Here is an 18,782-nt window from a genome sequence, read left to right on the forward strand (position 1 = left end):
TGTGAAGTTCTTTTGTTAGATGTGCTCACAGACCACATGTATTCAACACTTGTTTCAATGGGGTGGTCGTATGTTTGCAGTTTGGTTCAAGCTGCCTTGTAGGTACTGCGCTGACGTCGCTTATAAGCCAGGAATAAAATCAGTCTCCAAACTTTTTACTCGGACGATGTGTGTATGTACCTGGAAAAGCTGCACGTTTCGCAAACCTTTAATACAATGTGTTTGTGGTACGACAGACAATAGTTCGCCAGTCTGTTACTGTGGAGGCACAGTAACGGGAGATGGACTCCGATGGCGGCCATGTCAGATGCCTCAAAATATTAGCAGAAGATTGCTCCTCGTTTCTGATTTCTGTCGTGTGCACACATAATTTATATTAAACAGAAAATTTTAAAGCTTTTGTGAATAACACAGCGTCAGGAAGGCATTTTCAGGAGGTTGTCTGGTGTTAAGTGAATATTTGATCGAGTAATACGACCATTTCACCTGGTTAATATAACTCTCTTTTTGTTACGCGCTTCGAATAACCGGGAAGGGAAGTATTTGAAATGAAAAGGCAGCTTTTGTAATCCAGTATTTTTCTTAACACGTGCTGACGAAACTGATGTTCGGTCTATATTCTCTTCCTAAAAAAACTGAGGACATATTTTGCTATGCTTAGTCGGTTTCCAATCTTTCCTTCTCACAGAGTTCACCCAGAGATTTTCGGTTTGAATTGATAGTAAGTGTAAATTCAAATCGCACAACAAATCGCTACAATAAAAGTAAACAGCGCAACCAAAATTCATGCATATGAAGAAAGATATCACTTGAACGTGTCCACTTGCGAGTGGAGCTCGATTCATTTAGATACCTATAACAGGGACGATTAGTTCACCCATAAATGACGCATGATGACATTTCTGATCAAAGCACTTCCAGCAGTAAGCAATGTTTCGGGCTACTAACATGGCGGACGTCAGCTACAAGTTTGTGACGTAATGACAACTTTATTTATTATATTTTCATGTCTGTTTCACTGAAAAGGATATGCTTGTCACCCTCTGTCTGCTGAAATCTACAATCGCGGCGTGCATCGATATAACAATATGGGATTATGAGTCTGCCTTGATGCAAAACATTATTGTTATTTCTTTATTTATTTTTTCCCAAAGTAGTTTCAGCGACAAATATCGCCATCATCAGTGGGTTCTTTGATAAACAGGCAGAAATGGCATACTTATAAAATATTGTAAAATATTATTAAATATGTACTATTTTGTTTCAAATATTGTTTTCTGTGAATAATTTCATAATACCTTATTTACCATACGTCACAGTATGGTTTTGCTAGTTTTGCCGCTGTTTAAGGTGTATTTTCTGCGTTTCCTTGTTGCTGTTTTTCCCGGCATACATCATGTTATCTGCAACTGTATGAATGGTTGTTAGTAAACAAATACAAAAACGTGAACTTATGTACGTCAGAGTTATACAATTGGGATTGCGGTAGAGATGTGGTTACAGTTTTTACGTGTACTAGGTTGTTACGTAGTTTGTCATGTGCTCACATTTGGACGGCTTGCAGCTACTTTTAGATGTAGAAAAATATAACTATCACACCTTGTTCGTAACCCAAAACATTGTACCATCTTTTTGTCCGCGTGTATCGCAAGAATTGCATCGCATAATGCAAGAAGATTACGAAAATTGTATCGGGAGTTCGGACGACTTCTGTTCCTTATTTATGTCTCTGTCTGTATGGAGGAGTGGTTGGAACGATTTTCAGTGCGTGTGCGTGTGCGTGTGCGTGTGTGTGTGTGTGTGTGTGTAGCCCTGTTCTGTGTTCTATATGAGTTCTCTTAGAACGGTAAAGTCTGTGTTACAGTGAAGTGTTGCGTTTTCGTTTATTACGTTTTTCGCTTCCTCTATAGCCTATAGTTGATCCCCAAAGAAGCAAATATTTAAAGATATTAGAAGGGGCGGGCGCGAATTACAGTATGCAGTCAGCCCACGTACTTCATGCAGATAGAGAGGAGCTGCTTGAATTAAGAAGCAGAGTCATCATCAGTATTCATCTACGGGCAGTAAAGGCTCCAGGAATTGACGGAGACTGTCCGCGCAATTGCGCTTAACACTGTGTCCGGTTGGTGGAGAAGTTAATGCAACAGCCTACTAAGGAGACGACCTCCCAGTCAGGCACATGTTTTCATTAGTCGCTGCCGATTCCACATAAAGTCCCGATGCAGCTGATATCATCAGTTTCTTCCCTTGCGTTTCTCCTCACTCCCCCTTCAATTTACCGAGATAATAATCTCTACAGAATCAATGAGGTGACAAACATGGGTAAACTTTTACAAGAATAAGGGGCGGGATGATAGCACATACAGCCGGTGGATAAAAATATGGAAAGACTGCGAGAAATGCATGCTTGAACATACAGTTTTCCGTAATTCCTTCACGAAAGAAGACGAAGTAAATATTCCCGAATTCGAAACCAGAACAGCTGTTAGCATGAGGACATAAAAGTAGATATCTTAGGTGTTGCGAAACAACTCAAATCACTTAAGAAAGTCAAGCCTTCCGGTCCAGATGGTATACGAATCTGGTTCCTCTCAGAGTATACAGACATAATAGCGCCTTTCTTAGCAATAATATACAACCGCTCACTTGACGAAAGGTCTGTTCCTAAAGACTGGAAAGTAGCACAGGTCACACCAATATTCAAGAAAGGAAATAGGAGTAACCCACTGAATTACAGACTCATATCACTGGCCTCAAGTTGTAGTAGGATTTTAGAGCATATACTGTACTCGAACTTTATGAATCACCTTGAAGAAAATGACTTATTGATACGTGACCAACACGGATTCAGAAAATATCGTTCTTGTGCAACACAAGAACGATATTTCCATCAAGTAATGAATGCTGCCGACAAGGGATCTCAGACCGATTCCATATTCCTAGATTTCCATAAGGCTTTTGATACCGTTCTCACAAGCGACTATTAATCAAATTGCGTGCATATGGAGTATCGTTTCAGTTGTGTGACTGGATTCGTGATTTCCTCTCAGAGAGGTCACAGTTCGTAGTGATAGACGGTAAATCATTGAGTAGAAGAGAAGTCATATCTGGTGTTTCGTAAGGTAGTGTCATAGGCCCTCTGCTGTTCCTGATTTACATAAATGATCTAGGTGATAATCTGAACAGCCCCCTTAGATTGTTTGCAGATGACACTGTAATTTACCGTCTAGTAAAAGCATCAGTCGATCAATTCCGAATTACAAAATGATCTAGAGAGAATTTCTGTATGGTGAGAAAAGTGGCAATTAACACTAAACAAAGAAAAGGGCGAGGTTATCCACATGGGTAGTAAATGAAGTCCGATAAATTTTGGGTATACGATAAATCGCATAAATCTAAGGGCTGTCAATTCGACTAAATACCTAGGAATTACAATTACGAGCAACTTAAATCGGAAAGACCACATAGATAATATTGTGGGAAGGCGAAACAAAGACTGCGCTTTGCTGGCAGAACACTTAGAAGATGCGACAAACCCACTAAAGAGACAGCCTACATTACACTTGTCCGTCCTCTGCTGGAATATTGCTGAGCGGTGTGGGATCTTTACCTGGCAGAATTGACGGAGAACATCGAAAAAGTGCAAAGAAGGGCAGCTCGTTTAGGGTTATCGCGCAATAGGGGTGAGAGCGTCACTGATATGATACGCGAGTTGGGGTGGCAGTCACTGAAACAAAGGCGTCTTTCTTTGCGGCGAGATCTATTTACGAAATTTCAATCACCAACTTTCTCTTCCGAATGCGTAAATATTTTTTCGACTCCCACCTACGTAGGGAGAAATGATCATCATAATAAAATAAGAGAAATCAGAGCTCTGACGGAAAGATTTAGGTGTTCCTTTTTCCCACGCGCCTTTCGAGAGTGGAATGGTAGAGAAATATTATGAAAATGGTTCTATGAACCCTCTGGCTGGCACTTAACTGTGAATTGCAGAGTAACCATGTAAATGTAGATGTAAACGCAAAGGCTAGCCAGGTCTGCAGGTTGCACTGCTATATTTGATCGCGAACGGACCCTGTGCAGCGTCCTCACTACCCTACAAGTGTTATCTCTATTTGTGAGTACATTACATAGAGTTAAGTGAATTTCGAACGTGAGAAAATTGTTTGTGCTCTTATAATGGCTGCTTCCTCAGCCAAGGTAGCAGAAGTGTTTGGTGTTTCGAGAGGAACCGTATCGTATACCGCATACAGATAAAACGGAAAAACATCACGCGCTAAGCCACAACGCTGACGAAAGTGTGTGTTGAGTGATGGTGAAACACGATTACTGAAGAGGATTGTGGCGATAACTAAGAGGACAACAGCTGCGTAAGTTACTGCAGGACTGGATGTCGCCCTCGCGAACCCTGTCAACACCGAAACTACGCGAAGAGAGCTCCATAAACAAGGAACTGCAGGGCGAGCCCGAATCTGAAATGCAGTCATCAGTGATGCGAATGCCCGTCACAGGAAAACGTGGTGCCGAAGCCATAAAACCTGGGCCATGGAACAGCGGAAGAAAATCATTTGGTCAGATGAGCCTTGATTCACATGTTTGCAACATGTGGCCGAGTGTAGGTCCCAAGATTGAAACATGGTGTGGTTCGTTGATCGGTTGCGCAGCCTAGCGTGTCATTCTATGGGCGCATGGTCCCTTGCAAAATCTTGTTACTTCTAAGAAATATATGACAATTTTGGATGATCAGGTCCATCCCGTGGTACAATGTTTGTTTCCTAGTAGTGACGCTGTGTTCACACAGCTCTCATTGTCCAGAGCTGGATTTTTGAGCACGAGCATGAAATTTCGCAACTTTCCTGGCCAGTATGGTCAGAAGGTCTCAATATTATTAAGCCTCTGTGGTCGACATTGTGGAGAAGGGTGCATCATGGCTATACAACTATGTTACTGTTACCTGACCTTAACAGTATTTTGCAAGAAGTATGGTATAAGATTCCTTGTATTTATCCATTCAGAGACGGCTGGAAGCTGTTTGGAATGGCGTCGTTATATTAGGCATGGAAATGTGTTTTATTTTCGGTAATTCCATATTTTTGCTCATCCCCTGTATGTTAAGACAAAATAAATAACTTCCTTGGTCGTTGAGGATAAAAGCATTAGGGAGAATGGAATTAATAATAGAGGACACAGAGTGCAAGCGCTACTGTGAGATGGAGAGATTGTCGCAGGGTAGAAAAGTAGTGGCGGGCAACATCAGACCAGTCAAAAGACCGATGAACAAGAGTAGCTCTGCCAAGGTTTTTGGAATAGCGGACAGGACTGCTAAAACGCGCCTCCGGGAATGATGTGCTACACATCTTCCCCTCTTTGCCTATTTTAATTCTGTGGCTAAATGTTCCATTTACTCTTTCCTGAATTTTGGTCACTAGTCCTTACGGTGTTCCTGCAACAAATACACTGAATGCAGTGGTTGTGGCAGTTCACAACGCGTAGTTTAGCTGCAACATTCTCGTGAGTTACGTAGGGACCTACGTGGCGACCCTATTATCTAAGCAGCTGTCCACGGAGCAAATGGGTACCGCGTGCGCCACACAGACGCCTGTGGCTGTCAGAGACGAGCATTAAGCTGCATTTAACCATGAGCACTTTGATATCTGCAGGCCGGTGTTGTGATCGGCACGAGCAATGTTTGCTGAACCAACGTAGCACATAGAGAGAGATTCTGCATGCTAATGAACTGATCGCGCACGTAACAGCACTGCTGTAATACTCCCGAGCTTTTGGGGGAACTCAAAACCCCTCCAACTCTTTTCACACACACACACACACACACACACACACACATCTAGCTCAAATGTGACACTTTATACGGCGAAGTAGAAATTTAGTTGTTAAATAAACTGATGCGTATTATCCGACTAGAAGAAGAAGATACTTAATTTTTGCAAAGGGGAAACGATGGACCGTTGATGGCTGCAGATGGAGCTGTCATTTGCTTCATATCCACATCGAAACACCATCGTTATATCAGTTTTGTCTTCGGTATGGAGCTTATTTTGGCAATTTCATTTTTCTATTTGAGCTAATCAATTGTGTCGCCTGTAGCAAACGAACTGAACTTCCTGTCGCTTCATTTGAACTTTGATAACATACGTTACTTTGTTTTACATTCATACTTATTACCAACAACACGAACACAGTACACTACCACTCTTGCCGGCCAGTGTGGCCGAGCGTTTCTAGGAATTTAGTGGGATTGGTCAGCGCACGGAGACGGGGAAAAGAAGCAGAGCACAGTAGGTAACGACGTGGAATCTCCAGGAGTGGCATTGATGACCATGCCAGCGACGAGTGAGTGGACGACTGTTAATATGTCTTCTTCCAGCGGTAAAATATTACTCGCAAATACTAGGCAGATAAATACAAAAATTAATTCCAATAGATCTAAACAGTAAATGAGGACATCATATTGTGCATCTCGTCATCACGAGCTCTGTTCAGCATTCCACCCCTGTGAAAACTCTAATTTTTATCTGACAACGATTTTTATATGGCGTGATTACAAAACAGTTTAAATTAGGCTGCTGGTAAACAACACATGTAACAGTAGCTGTGAAGTACGGAAACTACACACTCACTCAGATTGTCTGTGATTTACTGGATCCAGAATATATAGACATTTTGATTAAAACTACTCGAAATGTATTTTAGCATTATTCAGCATTTTTGAAGTAGTGCTCCAATTAAATTGGCAGTAATTAAAATTTTCTGAGTGATACATAAAAGCCAGTAGGATCACAGAAACGAGCAGAATAATAGCAGTAGGCAATGGCGGCGTCGCACCACATTGCGGGTTGGCTACATTCAGGGGCAAGTATGCGTTCAGGGACAAACCTGATTGATAGGTCCTTAACCTACTGTGCTGCTAACAGGATTATGACCTCCTGGGGATAACCCACCCTCTTGCATTGACACAGACAAGCAGAAAACAGAAAATGAACTGCAACTGTAGAATATGTGGTTGAAGGCGACTGGATTCATTTGAGTCAAGTGCTATATATGCTGTCCGTGCTGAAAACTGTACTACATTTAAAAGCAAATTTAGAATATGGAGTGAGAAGTGATATGATCGCATGGGCAAAAGTGGCATAAAATCGATAAAATTACGGAAAATACATATAAATCCAGGAAAAAAATTAGGCCAAAGTGCGAGGAAATTGAAGGGGCATGAGGAGTACTTGAATGTCTTCTGCTTGGTACACGAAAATTCATGTACGTGGAAACGAGTATCTGACAACGAGAAGAATACGAGGGAAAGTTGACATAGGAGCACCGGGAACCGGGGAAACTGTTGAGTATTTATTATTTACAGTGTGCTTCTCTGTACGTTTCATCAATCACAATAACGCAGTGTCAGCTGTACAGTTTTTTAACAACATTATACTGTCTGTCTTTGATGCTTTCCTGGAAAAGAGAGCCATCTACTTCCAAACTGACGTGGACCTGCGTTAAAGGACGATAGAGAGTAGATGGAGTAATCAATCGAGTGGGAGAGAGGGATATGTTGCTGCAGTTCATTTATCACCCATTTCACTATTTTTCCGGTGTTCTGTCAGGGTGTATCGTATCAGTTGTATGGTATACACTGCTATCGACTCGTACACAACTATGTTCTGTGTGTGACTTGGAGCACTATCTACCCGTGATCGTTAACTGCAGACCACTTTACACAACATGAAAAATGTCCATCCTGTTTTGGATGAAGTAGTTGAAACTGTCTTTTAAATTATTTTTTTATTAAACACTGACTTACAGAATTTTCCCCGCCAAGGACAACTCAAACTTAACCAATTCATTTATTACCCACAGTACACAAGCCCAACGCAATCTGACTGCTATACATCCACAACATGACTGCCAATAATTAACACAGAAGAATGGCCCTGAACTGCAAGAAAACCTAACAATAATACAAATCCAAAAAATATGAAATTAAAGAAATGTGAAACTACCTCCAACTCTGTTAATTCCCTAAACGCATATCAATCACGAATACCGATACTGGAAACACCATTCTTTTTCATAAGTCACTTACCTCACAGAAAATCTACATAACACGAACTACAGCACTTACAGCAAGTAGCAACAACAGCCAGCTAAATAAAAAGATTGTAACTACTATACACTCTAACTACTAAGAGGCATATGATTAGCAAAAAGAAAGATTTTTTGAAGAACAAACGATGTATTTAGAAAATTTTACCTCATTCATGTGGCATCCAGATCCAAAAATTATACAGTTGTCGAATAATTCCAGTACCAAAATATTATCAACAACAACCATCCTCATACATTTCCTTGCGTACTTTCTTGCACATCATTTTATCTCACTTTACAATGCATGTCCTACCAACACAGAGTCTCCACTAAGAATATCATATCGATACACTTTCCTATCCACTCGCTAACTATTAGTCCGTCCAACCACAGAATCTCTTGCCAAGGGCTCAGAGCCTTGTCAACGATATTAACATAGTCTATAGCGCTGCCAACATACAAACAGGCTACTTACATAGTCCATTTCTCTGCCACATCTTGGACCTAAATCGAGTCTTCAGTTTCATGTAGCTACGAAGCGACTCTTACTATACTTTTCATGTTCGTCCTATCTTAAATGCATGCATGTGGATCATCGGGGTGAAGGTAAGTCTTAGGATTTTTTAGTAATTTGGTGTAAACCCAAATAATCTAATAAAAATCAAACAGCACATCAGTATGTCAACAATATGACTTACGGAAAACTTTGGAACAAATATGACATAAAATCGATAAAATTCGAGGAAACCTGACGAAATCACAAAAAATTTGTATGAGGTAAGTAAACATTGAGGGAACTCGAGAAAACCTAGTAAAATGACAGAAATTGACTGAAAATACATAAAATTAGAGACTGAGCAAAATGAATAAAATTGCGTGTTCTGGTGGAGGAGAGTAGACTGAAACTACATATACACGCCTTAATAGTGGAGAGAGGAGGAATTCTAGAGATGTGGCGTCAAGACGAAACAGCTATATTATCCTGCGCATGAGCAACAGAACATAACGTCGTATCGTGACTTATATATGCAAGAGGAAGGTTACCCGGGGCGGTGGTAAACTGTGGTAAGACTTTTACATCTCCTCTGGCTATTGATCTTGGTGTTTATTTCCTCATAAGATGTCACCGTTCCTTCGTATGCATTTTCGGCTCTTGATGATCATTTTATAGGACGGTTTTGAGTATATCATAATTTCTGAACCATAATCAGGCTTGAACTTCATAAACAGCAGGCATCATACTCCTAAGGAAACCTGTGTACTGTTTGTGTTACAAAGAATCGATGTTTTCTTCTGTGTGCAAGATAGTAGTTTAATCACTTTACAGTTTCTCACCGTAGTTCATCGTAGAGAAACTTGCAGGGAAACCGTAAGCCATGCGCTGGGGATATATTTATAACATTGGAATGTTGACAGTGGTACATTCTACATGACTAATAGGTCGGAAACGACATCTCTCTACCATTACAGCATGTTTAAGTGCAGAATGGTGTAGCCTTTGAAATGTATGTGTTCATGTTACAAGATCATTTCTCTCTGGCCATTACGTTCTTGGTACTGACCCCTGACACTAGAATAGTACTTTAGAATTGATAACACATTTGATTTTCATAAAATGCTTCAAACTCCATCCATCTGGATGTCCATCATGCATAAGAACCACACGTTTCTTCTTCATGACCATCTGTTATATCATCACAGCACTTTCGTATCTAATATACACCAATAAGAGGCGCTCAGGGACTGGGTGTTGTGTTGTCCTAATCATCATAATTTCATCCCTATCGACGCGCAAGTCGCCGAAGTGGCGTCAAATCGAAAGACTTGCACCCGGCGAACGGTCTGCGCAATAGTAGGCCCTAGTCACACAACGACGACCGATAACGGGGTGCCAACCTCCTCAACATGTGCGCATCTGGTGAGATCTTCTTGACTTGGTGGGCGCTGTGAGTAAGACTAGTGTGGAACAGTCTTCGTTGAGTGGCGGTTATGGACTCAGCTCACTCTGTTCCTTCATGAGACATGGAATGTGGCAGTTTACTTCTGGTCAGCAGCAAATTAAATAGGTGACAGTGTTGTAGGGAGGGCTGGTGGCAAAGAGATCTTTCAGTCTCTAACTTTATCCTAAGAATGCGAGAATGCTGTCTGACTGCCAGCCACGTAAGGAAAGATAGGCAATCATAACTGTAAATTAATGCACTGTGATAGAAGTCCTAGAAACATGCAGATTGGTATAGGATGCTGTCTGGTAGACTTTGGTACATATATGTTCGAGAATTAACAATGAATGGATGTACAGCACAGTCATCAACCTCCATTAGCATTGGTACTCGCAAAGTAGTAGAGGGGTGGTTTAGTAATGATGCAGAAATTAGGAAGCATGCTGCTGTGTCATGTCCGCAGCTCGTGGTCGTGCGGTAGCGTTGTCGCTTCCCGCGGCTGGGTTCCCGGGTTCGATTCCCGGCGGGGTCAGGGATTTTCTCTGCCTCGTGATGACTGGGTGTTGTGTGCTGTCCTTAGGTTAGTTAGGTTTAAGTAGTTCTAAGTTCTGGGGGACTGATGACCATAGATGTTAAGTCCCATAGTGCACAGAGCCATTTTTTTTGCTGTGTCATTGGTTGGTGCTAAGATTATGGAAAACAGTTTAGAAGCTGAGACAAACCTTGAAATCATATTGGAAAAAACAAACTGTATGCCAGTGCACAAAGGTGTGGCCACACACTGCTTGGATGTGTTACAGCAGAAAAAAAGAGAGTGTATCATATAAGAACACAGCGACCCTCACTTGTGACTGATAGTCTGTGGGATATGGTCCTCCCACAGTCCAGGTGGTGAAACTTTGCACTGGTCTGTGCAAGCGACTTCAAAAACTGAGTGAATAAACATCTGTACATTTGATGGGGTCGCCACGTATGCTTGATGCCAGCACACAGATTGTACATGTTTCCTATTGCATCAGAAGAGAGAGATGCAGTAAAATCTTATCGAATTGTCTATTGAATGAAGTTAGAGAAGCTTTTATAGCTTGTAGTTTCTGTTGGATGATAGGGAGAATTTTTGGGTGACAGACACGAATGCACCCTGAGGGGTTCAGATGTCCTTCAGAATGCAGTACCTGCAAGTAATTTGGAAACGCACTGCACCGAAGTACCAAAATCCTCATCCAACTCCTGTAACTGCTTCTGCTGTCATTTCTACTACCTTCGATGCAAGACAGTTTCATTTAGCTCTGGCCTTACACGTTGTATATGCTTAGTGTAAAAAAATGTTGAAATGTGTGTGAAATCTTATGGGACTTAACTGCTAAGGTCATCAGTCCCTAAGCTTACACACTACTTAACCTAAATTATCCTAAGGACAAACACACACACCCATGCCCGAGGGAGGACTCGAACCTCTCTCCGCCGGGACAAGCCGCACAGTCTATGACTGCAGCGCCTTAGACCGCTGCTTAGTGTAATTCGATTGCTGAAAAAGAGTTGTTCTCCATGAAAAGTGACCCTCATGATCAATTTATTTAATTAGTCTATCAGTTCAAAATCAGATACGATTCATCACTTAGAATGGTAATCAGTATTTTGTTTTTGTTGCTGTGGTGATATCTTTTAACGAAATTTCAGTCTCTCTCCTACACAGGGAAAGACGAGCATCATAATAAAATCAGATGTATTATCGAATTTTAAAAGTGGTAAGTAGTATGAAGCTTATATTTACATCATCTTGGTGCTGTTCCTTAAGAGACGTCGTATGTGGCGAGGCATTTAGTTACACTAAGGGAATTCGAATATGGGGAGGCATCCTGTGATAGAAATAGATCTTAACACTCTGCCTGGGCCAAAATTAGAAGATATTTCTTTATCTGAATATATTTATAGGAAATATAGCCTGTGCCATACTGTTACAGGATTTTCATGACGAGTACTTTACTCGTGTGAGAAAGCGTGTACGTCCCGATTTCTTCTGTCTTCGAAAAAAACTCGTATTAAAAGGATAAATCTACATTTCATCTGAAACATTTCGAGGTGTACGGTCAACAACACCGCTGTCTCAGATTTTTTAAACTGGTGGGTCTTTGTCAGAGTCAAATTGCTTAGAACTACTGCATTCATCCAAGCCGCAGCTGAATGTTTCGCAGTGCACTGCAGCTGTTGGTATTTGTTTCACTGTGCATTACAGCTGTCGGCAGAAGTGATCAAATGGCTTTGGCGACCTGAACTCGTGGATTCGCTCAGCCTGTGATGGGTGGTCAGGTACAAAGAATGTGCCAACCTGCCTAATCTTGCCTACGGCAGCAAGAGTTGGAGAAGTTCGAGTATGCTGGGTGAGTGCAACAGAAGTGGATGTATGCGTTGCATGAGAGAAAATTCAAAATGACCGTATTTCCACGGGACAAAAAAAAAAAAAGGTTCAAATGGCTCTGAGCACTATGGGACTTAACTTCTGAGGTAATCGGTTCATAGGCTTAGAACTACTTAAACCTAACCAACCTAAGGACATCACACACATCCATGCCCGAGGCAGGATTCGAACCTGCGACCCTGGTGTCTTATGTCCTATCATCCTGTCCTTTCTCCTTGTCAGTTTTTTCCACATATCCCTATCTTCACCGAGTCTGTGCACAACCTCCTCATTCCTTACCTTCTCAGGCCACCTAATTTTCAACGTTAGTCTATAGCACCACATCTCAAATGCTTTGATCTCCTCTGTTCCAGTTTTCCCACTGCACGTTTCGCTACCAAACAATGCTGTGCTCCAAACGTACATTCTCAGATATTTCTTCCTCCAATTAAGCCTATTTTTGTTATTAGTAGATTTCTCTTGGCCAGATATGCCGCTCTGGCCAGTGCTAGTCTGCTTTTGATGTCCTCCTTGCTCCGACCATCACTGGTTATTTTGCTGCCTAGTTAGTAGAATTCTTTAACTTTATCTGGTTCGTGACAACCAACCTTGGAGTCAAGTTTCTCATTGTTCGCATTTCTGCTACTTCTCATTACTTTAATCTTTCATCGATTTACTCTCTGTCCTTATTCTGTACTTATTAGACTGTTCATTCAATTCAGTAGATCATGTAAATCTTCTTCACTTTCTCTCAGGATTGCAAAGACATCAGCGAATCATATCATTGATATCATTTCACCTTGATTTTTAATTTGACTGCTGAACTTTTTTTTAATTTCCATCATTGCTTCTTCAATGAACAGATTGAATAGTAGGGGCGGCAGACTTCATTCCTATCTTACAGCCGTTTTAATCCAAGCACTTCATTCTTGGTCATCCACTCTTTTTATTCCCTCTTGGCTCTCGTACATCACCCATCTCGTCCTGAAGCTTACTCCTATTTCCTTAGAATTTCGAACATCTTGCTCCAATGCTCTAACGCTTTTTCCAGGTCGACAAATCCTATGAATGTGTCTTGATTTTTTTTTAGCCTTGCTTCCATTATCAACCGCAACGTCAGAATTGCTTCTCTGGTTCCTGTACCTTTCCTGAAGCCTAACTGATTGTAATGTAACACATCCTCAGTTTCCTTTTACATACTTCTGCGTATTATCGCTGTAAGCAACTTGTATGCTGAAGTTGTGAAGCTCATTCTGTGATATTTCTCGCACTTGTCGCCTCCTGCAGTCTTCGGAATTATGGGGATGATATTTTTCTGAATGTGAGATGGTATGTCGCCAGACTCATACTTGCTACATACCAACGCGAATACTCGTTTTGTTGCCACTTCCCCCAACGATTTTCGAAATTCTGGTGGAATGTTATCTATCCATTCTGCATTATTTGATCTTAAGTCCTTCATAGCTCTCTTAAATTCTGATACTGGATACCATATCTCTCCTACATCGACTTCTATTTCTTCTTCTACCACATCAGTCAAATCTTTCCCATCATAGAGGCCTTCAAGGTATTCTTTCCACCTATCCTCTCTCTGCTCTGCATATAACAGTGGAATTATCATTGCGCTCTTCATGCTGCCACCCTTGATTTTAATTACACCGAAGATTTTGACTTTCCTATATGCTGCATTAGTCCTTCCCACACTGATTTCTTTTTCGACTTCTTCAGATGTTTCCTGCTGCCATTTTGTCTTAGCTTTCCTGCACTTCCTATTTTGTTCAAATGGTTCAAATGGCTCTGGGCACTATGGGCCTTAACTTCTAAGGTCATCAGTCCCCTTGAACTTAGAACTACTTAAACCTAACTAACCTAAGGACATCACACTCATCCATGCCCGAGGCAGGATTCGAACCTCCGACCGTAGCGGTCTCGCGGTTCCAGACTGTAGCACCTAGAACCGCGTGGCCACTCCGGCCGGCACTTCCTATTTATTTCATTCCTTAGCGACTTGTATTTCTGTATTCCTGAATTTCCATGAACATTTTTGTACTTCCTTCTTTCGTCGATCAGCTGAAGTATTTCTTCCGTTACCCTAGGTTTATTTGCAGTTACCTTCTTTGTACCTATGTTTTTTTTCCAACTTCTGATTTCTCTTTTAGAGATGTCCATTCCTCTCCAACTGTACTGCCTAGTGCCCTATTTTTTATTGCAGTATCTACAGCCTTAGAGAACTTCAACAGGTGAATAGTGAACTAATACACAGTTTGCATCGAGCCTCCAGTATTGCATGTGTTACAAGTTAACTGCATGGAAATTTGAGGAGATTTAATATGACGAGTGTTGGTCCTGTGAGTATTGACAGCATTCGAATTCCAACCTCTCAGCTCCACATGGGGAGTAGTCTCCACTGGCAGGCCTCTCTCTGGCTGACACGCACTTTCGGACTGCTGCCATCTACTACGCTTACAGCGGTAAGTTTTCTTTTGTCTCTGATTGCTGACGTTGTACTCCGTCAGCAGGGAACTGTGTGTGGACGTCTGGAAGGTGAGTACTTGGGATGTAAGAGTCTTTTCAGCGATCTCAGGCATCTAGCCATGAATGGATCATGTTTCTTAATACATCGCAGTATAATTTGTTGTTGTTGCTACCTTACCACATGGTAGACCCTTTCCTCCCCCCTTCACAATGTAGCTGAGAGAACCAATCAACTTAGGGGTTGTATAGTACTTTTAAAAAAGAAAATACACTTAGCAGACCTGCAGTGGTCGGGAACTCCATAACCGCGACGGTATAAATTCACGTCGAAATTTGAAATTCCAACTATCGTTTTATACATCACCACTTTCAGTTGTGATTTCAAACTGTGATATGTTTGGATTGTTTAATGAAATTTCTCGTTAAAAAAACATGCATGCAAACAACTGTGCAGTGTCAGTCTTTTTTTTTTGTTTCGGGTAGTTTTAAACTTCATGTGTTTGAATCAAATTGTTTAAATGCTATATTAACGTTTTATTTAATTTTTCCTGTGGCACATCTTCCAAAGCAATATTTGTGTCACTTTCAAGATACGCTATTCCGCAGAAGATTTAATAACTCCTGAAGCAGTTTGTGAAGTGTACCATAAGAAAAGTGTGTTAGAGTCCATGGCGCATTGAAATATCTCATGCTAGTTCCTGTATCATCTGCAAACCAAACTACAGCTCCCCCTCTCTCTTTGCATACAACGATCTTTTTTTTTAAGTGTATTTCCAGTAACCTGATACTATTTTTGTGACCTCGTCAGTTAGTTTGTGTGTAAGGTTGATGCATTAAGTTGTTCTGAAAGCGGTGCTGATATTCAAGACAATAAAAGCGGGTTAAAAGCTGTGAGCTGTCTGGGGAAGTTAACCTTGCATTACTGAGCAACTGTTTCACCAGGTATCCAGTCTAGCTTACCAAATTCCCAACCAGAATAACATTAATTATAATCTTTTAATAGTCATCTTACGACAACTGGTGATATATACATAAAAAGAGAATTTAAATAAAAAGAAATAAATCAGTTTATATTTGGACATTTATTTTAACATTGATTATTGTTCCGTTAAAATTTCAGCATATTAAACTTGATTCATAACTAAACTGGAGCCTTATTTAGGAATGTGAAAATGTGAGTTTGTAATCTTATGGAACACATCAAATATGGAGTCAAGATTGGGAGACTGCATACAACACTGCATTCATAAAATAACACATGAAGAACGTTGAAACATATGCAAGAGGAAATTAACCACAACCAACCGATTCAATTTTCACCCAAAGAAGTTAAATTCGTAGTGCAATCCTGTCCGTCATGAAATTACCACACACTGATATACGAAATTCATACTAACTCTCTGTGAAATCTTCCCAAAAAGAATAGCTGAGGGCTACTTTGATGATTACACCATATGTTTCACATGGTCAACTTGGTTTACACTGAGTGTAACTCCACAATCATATTGATAATTAAAATAAATTACATCGAAATGCAATTTACACAAGAAGAACCTCGAACTGGTTACTGTCATCTTACTGTTAACTGGATGGGTCAAACAATTGTATAAGCACATGGTACTGGTCTCACAAAGTACACCCCATGTGGGTTGAACATAAAGAAAAGTTGCTATATCGAAAAATATTGTCAAGACGAGACGTTATAATCTCACACACATTCGAATTTAAGATTGATGATCTTAGTTAGAGTTACGGTTCATCAACACGTAGTTCCACTTTACTCACAAAGTAGTGACAAAGCAACTACTGGAAGATATTCTGAACTTCACACTCAAATAACACTGCGTTGCAATTTAAGTTAACATAAGATATTTTAGATCTAAACCTGAAATAAAGGTGATTAAATTTTCAGTTAGGCTGAACTTAAGAAATCTATTGTCCTACGGACTTAGCAGAGATGCGCTTAGCCGGAGATCTTACCACTTCAGACGCTTGCCGCTGACAGACTGGCATGGGCCCCTATCGAGGGTGCTTCACAGATACAAACGGAAGTGACCAGAGAGGCAGCTTCCTATACCAACATGACAAGGGATGGACAGGACCATACCAAGAATAGAAACCTCTTTGCCTTTAGAAACGGAAGCTACCTGTTCCGACGTTGGTCCTACTGTTCTCTAGCAGACAGGTTTGTCTGCTACCATCAAGCATACAAGTAGAAATACGTTTGATCATTCATCCTTTCACACAGAAGGGAAGGGGGATGACAGTATCTTATCATATACAGTATATTAAAGTAAGTGGATATAGGTTCTGTATGAGACTGTGTGATATCAATTACATATAAGCTGTGTTTTAAAGTGTAGTAGTATGACAGATCGTTCTTCATTATGTGTAAAAGTAACACGTTCCACTGCTCAGTATCCTCCCAAAATAGAGTCAGAAACACTACAGTAAATTTAGAAGTGGAATTTATGCTGTAAATGACAACAGATTTAAGAAATTAACATGAAAGAATCCAACAGAGACCTTTCATGTGTATGTGGAATAGTTACTGCCTCTGCCTTTTATCCCCTATGTTACGATCATGTGCCCTGAAATTAATTACTTATTAACTTCAGCGGTACTTCCGGATCGATTCACAGTCAGGCATTTGCTTTTGAAGGAAGGTGTCTCGCATGTAATCGTATCTGCCAAGATGGTTCATGCAGACAGACCACTTGAGATGGAGGTGGAACCGACAGGAAGTGTGAGGGATTAGCTCACTGCTGCATGGACTGTCTGGCATGGACACTGGTGGCTCCAAGAGAAAGATTTTCAAATATGTTTAAGCAATCTGTGACGTTTTAAGTACGTGTCTCCTTACATGATCGGAATGAAAAAATTTAAATATTTCACACACTGCAATCGATTTCCTGACAAATTCTTTAAATAAACATTATTCCATATACCACCTTTTTCTCGTAAATTGTTTAAATAACCAGTATTCCACACATTGTCTAAATTGTTTAAACAATATTCCATAAACTGAAATAGATTTCCCGCTGAGTTCTTTAAACAAGTAAATAACTAAGCAAATAAACTATATTCCTTACATGGTCTTGTATCCTATAAATTGCTTAAATAAGCAATATTCCACACATTCTCAAAATTGTTTAAACAATATTCCAAACACTGCAAACGTTTTCCCACCAAATGGCCAGTGAAATGTCATTTTTTCCCCCAATTTCCAGATGGAGGAGGGGGAGAGGAGCGGTAGGGCTGTGACCTTTTGCAGAAGGGGAAGGGTTCATTAACTGATCAATTTACTTAACTAGTCCGTCAAATTTTTAAGAAAAGTGTGCTTGTATCAGTGAGGGGAGATCCCAGAGGGATGGTGGAGGAGGGGGAGGAGGAGGTGGAGAGGGGGGAGGGATGGAGGTTTCTTGGAAAACCACTTAGTCTAACAATAGGCTACGGACGTGTCAGTCAAAAGGATGGATTATCCCAGGGGGTCATAATCCTCTTAGTAGAACAATAGGTTAAGGGCCTGTCAGTCAGAATAGAACAATAGATTTTCCCCTTAATGTGTACTTGCCCCTGAGTGTGGGCGACCTGCAACATGGGGTGATGCCGCCATTGCCCTAGTACTAACATATGCTCCAACCTGATACACAAAACTAATATTTACTTCTTATTCTTCTTTTTAACATATTTACATGATGACAATATGTAATGTTTTTATCGATATTTATCATAATGTACAGGGTGCTCTACAAATCCGCTTACAATCTCCTATGACTTATATGTCCGGAAATGTAGCATTCTATGCCACAGCCATTTGAAAACATGTTGGTAACGATCATTTCTACACGTAATTAATTGCATGTGACACG

The sequence above is a fragment of the Schistocerca cancellata genome, chromosome 1 (genome assembly GCF_023864275.1).
Source record: "Schistocerca cancellata isolate TAMUIC-IGC-003103 chromosome 1, iqSchCanc2.1, whole genome shotgun sequence".
NCBI classification, from domain to species: Eukaryota; Metazoa; Arthropoda; class Insecta; order Orthoptera; family Acrididae; genus Schistocerca; species Schistocerca cancellata.